The sequence below is a fragment of the Juglans regia genome, chromosome 3 (genome assembly GCF_001411555.2).
Source record: "Juglans regia cultivar Chandler chromosome 3, Walnut 2.0, whole genome shotgun sequence".
Classification (NCBI taxonomy): Eukaryota; Viridiplantae; Streptophyta; class Magnoliopsida; order Fagales; family Juglandaceae; genus Juglans; species Juglans regia.
In genome coordinates, this window is record NC_049903.1 from 13,691,693 (window position 1) to 13,696,660 (window position 4,968).

The window sequence follows — 4,968 nt, forward strand, 5'->3', positions numbered from 1 at the left end:
TAATGTGCTATTTCTCTCTCCATTTTAATACCCTAAAATTTATATAAAAATTATAAAATAAAAAATAATATTTACAATTATAGAGTGCTACACACTTCTATTAAAAAAAGATGAGTAAATAAAAAATAAATTCTGCTTCATACAATCACTTTTGCCTACTCCTTGCACATTTTACTTAATATCTCAATATACCAAATACCAATAAAATAAGTTATGAGATTTGAAAAGAAGGGCACGTTGAACCCTAGATATATCAGGCTTTTGAGATTCTTGATTGGATTGGACCAATGGCATATAGATTAGCACTACCACCAACTCTTGTTGGGATGCATAATGTATTTCATGTTTCTATGTTGAAGAAGTATATCCCTAACCCCACCCACATTATTGATTATGGACCACTTCAGATCCAAGAAGATTTGACTAACGCTGAGGAACCAGTGTAAATTCTAGAGTAGAAGGAACAAGTACTACGATTTAAACCATATATTAGGTTAAAGTGTTGTAGAACAATCATGCTATCAGAGAAGCTTGGTGGGAATTTCAAGGAGAGATGCAAGTTAAATACCCACGTGGCCACATCTATTTAATGGAGGTAGTGATGGCCTGTAGCGAATTCGAAATATTTTTGGGCGAGGAAGTAGTACCTTGGGCCCAAGCCCACAACCCAGGCCCACGAAGAGCCCAGCCCCTGAAATAACGAAACGACGCTATTCGGTGGGTTTTCTTCCTCCTTTCAGTTTCTTCCCGATTTCTCCTTCACGTTTGAGCAGATAATCTCTTCCCCCATTTTTCTTTCCCATGAATTCCTTCAATCTCCACGCATATGCAGTTACATCATTCCTTAGGTTTTATTAGTTTAATTTCTCTTTTGTTTATTTTCACTCGTAACAGACTCTCGCTCCCTCTCCTGCGAAATTTCTGAAACTCTTGGTGTCGTGCGTTCATGAGCCGTGGAAACGTGTGAACGTCGAGCCCTATCACTAGAGAAATTAACGATCAACGAGCATCTCCACCACCTCCCTGCCACACAGCACCGTCGCTAAGGACGTCGTCACCGATCTCCCCTTCACGCAGGTAATACACTCCTCAACTCTCGTAAGCACCCCTCACCGTTAACTCCATTGTTCTTATTCTTTTCTTTTTTCACTCTCTCTCTCTAAATTTTCAGATTACCCCCTCACTTTGTCATGCAATAATTATAACCTCATATGCAAATCTCGACTAACACCATTAGGTTGAATCACAGGGCACTGAAATAACGCTTAGGCAGCTTCTCCTCGCCATCGAGTTTGATTAAGTTAAACGCATAAAATTTGGTAAGATAATTAGAGCGTTAGTACCACCTTTTTATTATTTATTTAAAAGTGATCTGTATATTGGTACCTATTGGAAGACATTGCTGACTTTGTTGTATATTGAGAATTGTGTAATTGTGATTTCTTGGTTGGATTTGAAGTGTGGATAGCGTGTGGTGGTTGCGTGGGATTTTGTAAGCCGGCTTATTGTGTTGGATTGGTCTTGAGGTTGGACAAATTGTGTTGGACAAATTGTGTTGGACGTGCAGGGAGTTAAGTTGATGCTCGGGGTTTGAGGAGTGGTTGTCTGTTACTGTTTGAGTTATATACTAACTGTTAAGAGTTAATGTTAGATTGTTTGGATGTACCTTTTGTTATTTGGGTTGATGTTGGTTATGAGATATGTGGTATTATGAGGCTGTCCAGTTTTTCTCTATGGTTGCTATTGGGTTAATTATGTTGGATTGATATGTGGAGGCTCGGGTTAGTATGTTAACGGTTGGCTGTTTGAGCTATATGTCAGCTGTGTTGGAGTCTTATACCGACGGTTGAGTCCACGTTAATAGTTTTCGAGATTTGTATGCAGGCTGTTTTTGAATTGATTTTGGGTATTGGGGTGGTTTATTAGGCTAATCAAGTGATGAGGTGTGTCGGGCTGGAACTGTTGCAAGTTGTGTGGATGCTTGAGTTTGACTTGTGGGCTGGTTGGGTATTATATTCCATATGTGAAAATGATCATAATTTGTATTGTACTTTTTTTTTTTTTCTTGACACGATGAAGCATCTGAAAATCTTTGATATAACATCTTGATTATGTGTCTAATTCTGTTTTTTGCTTTGTTATGGTCTTATTATGAGTGTAAAATTTAGGTTTCAGTTTGAGTTGGTACCAACTTTTGTGTCTCTGAATGTACCCACTTTGAAAACAAAATAGTTTTTGTATGATCTTCTCTGTATGCACACTCGAGACTCTGAAAATAATAAGGAAAATATTCACCGTATAAAGTTTGGCAGCTCATATAAAAAATATTGATTTTATTTTATGATTTTTTTTTTCCAATTTTTGGGGCACTTCCGCCCCAGCAGCTAATTACTGCTTAATTACATGCATATATAATACATACATATATATATGGCCGGCCGCTTTGATTATAAAAAGCGCCATTAGCGCCATATATATGTTGACAATGAATTATTTTTAGGGAGAAATAAAATTTTCACCCTCAAATTACCGAGTGTATATATGTACTAGTACGTACTTTTCATTCTAGATTATCAAAATGGAAACATTGTACGTACGTAGTCTCAAACTATCGAAATTCAAGATTCAAAAAAAGAAAAAAACTATCGAAATTTAACAGTACTTTGCAGTCTCAAATTACTAGGTACCAAAAACGTGTTGATCACACTTGTATTCCTTAAATTTCAACAGTAAAAAAAATATTATGCAAAGTGTATTTTTTTTACTTTGAAAGTTGAGTTTAAGTTTTTTATACTTTCAGAGTACGATATATATCTTTAGCCGGCCGACCATTAGCGTGTGATCACTCGTGTATATATATTTATATCTTTAAAATTCTTGTATGTCCCACGAGTTTGCTCGCTCATTTTGATCATTCATGTCTTTAATTTTTTTATTTTTGCTTAATAGTTAAGTGACTTTCAGTGTATTGATGTATTTTTTTTATTTAAAAAATATTTAAAAAATATAAAAAACTAAAAACTAAAATGTAGAATTTGTTCTAGTGGTATGCACCGTGGTCAATGATGGCTGCAGACTAGCATCACACATATATCTTTGGTTGGCCGACCATTAGTGTGTGGTCGGGAGCGGACGTACGTATACGTTAGCTAGCTAGTCAAAAGAGAAAACCGGTCCATCTAATTTTACCCAATTAACAGCCTATCAATAATTAAGTGACACGTAAGCTTCCCCGCCACAACTATCATGGAGATATGTGCATCTCAGCCTCCACTCGTTTCTGCCTTCGGACTCGTTTGTCCATTTACAGATGGAAAGCTCGCTGCCCCTCCCTTGCATCTGCTTCAGCCCCTTCGGCGTGATCCTGGCTTGCATTTCAGGTGATTAAAGGTAATGAAATTGTGGAGCTCAATCTCAATTATATTTCCAAGCATATAATCATCTTCCCCTCTGAAAGAAAAAGTGGAAGAGATGTGCGAACAAAGCTGGGTAAGTTAAAGGATAACTTCAAACGCCGACATACACGATTGGATTTTAAATGTTGAATTTTATTTTTTGATAGGTAAGATTATTTTAGAAGAATAGTCTTTTAAGAGGGAGACCAATCCTTTAGTAAAGAAAGAAGCTTCCTTGAAAATATACGTTAAATGAGAAAAAGCTAACTCTTTTCTTGGTTGCTGAAGAAACTGAAAACAAGAAAAGAATAGAAAATATATATACTTTTAAAAATTATAAACACCAAATTACGGCTTTTTGTTCGTCAAAATGGCGAAAAATAGGAACTTTCGGTTTCAAATATTCAAATTCACCAATTTGATGCCATTTTTTTACAGCCCGCAAATTTTCTGGGCGACCAAACAAAATCTTTACGCAAAAAACCAGCGAGAAAAAATCAGAAACTTTCAGATTCAAATCTTCAAATTCACGTGGGTGAAACGGAGCGTTTTTACAAATGATATTATTGCGTGTGATTAAGACTACTGAAATTATTGTGTGATTTCTAACGTGGCAGGATATGAATGGAGGGCTGCTATAACTATAGTCAAAGTCGTTGTCAAGCTGGAATAAAAATCGAAAACTGAAAACGAAACATCACTAGATATTTTAATATTTCTACATGTACGTTAAGTACTTGTTAGGGATATTAATATCTCTTTATATATATAAGTGGTTATTTAACAAAAATTCTTGTTTTAACGATTTTTATTATTTTTCTATTAAAGTTAACACCGTTTGGCCTACTAAAAATGCCTGCGGTCAATAAATTTTGTTTTAACATCCGGCCCCATGCATTAATTGAGGTTTTAGGAATCAGTACGTAGTCATTTAAATATTATTTCTAATATATTATTATTATTATTATTATATGCCCAACAAGCCCTTAAGATCAATTTTTAATACTAATTTGTATAAACATTAATAGTCTCATATACTTAATTAATAATGCTCAAATTATGGAGAAAAATAATAATAAAATAACTATATATCATGTATATATTGTCAATATTTATACATTGTACGTAAATTATTTGATTTGTTTATGACTGATGATCTTATATATGTATATATATTATATACTTAATTAATAATGCTCAAATGATGAAGAAAAGAAATAATCATAAAAGAACTATATATCATGTATCTATTATCAATATTTATATGTTGTATGTATAATATTTGATTTGTTTATTACTTTACTGAAATTTAGATTTTTTTTAATCTTTATTTTTAATCTTTTTCAAACTTTGTATTTTTGTTTCCTAGATAAATAAGAGGTTATCTAACAGAAAATCTTATTTTAATGATTTTTTATTATCTTTTTGTTAAAATTAACGCCGTTCGTCTATAGGTATATTATCAAAATGTAGTAATTAATTATATAGGTAAAGAAAAGTGGGCTGTAGAGATAATCATTATTACTGGGACTAGGAATTTGAATTTAGTTTTTGTGCCTCAAAAAGATCAAAC

The 4,968-nt window shown here is 33.7% G+C and overlaps 1 long non-coding RNA gene across 1 annotated transcript; it reads left to right on the forward strand.

The window, feature by feature from the left end:
* Positions 1-752: 752 nt before the first annotated feature.
* On the forward strand, positions 753-2,260 carry LOC118347911. The gene is made up of 2 exons (XR_004801094.1): positions 753-1,077; positions 1,250-2,260. It is a non-coding gene; the product is annotated as an uncharacterized LOC118347911 (long non-coding RNA).
* The last annotated feature ends 2,708 nt before the right edge of the window (positions 2,261-4,968 follow it).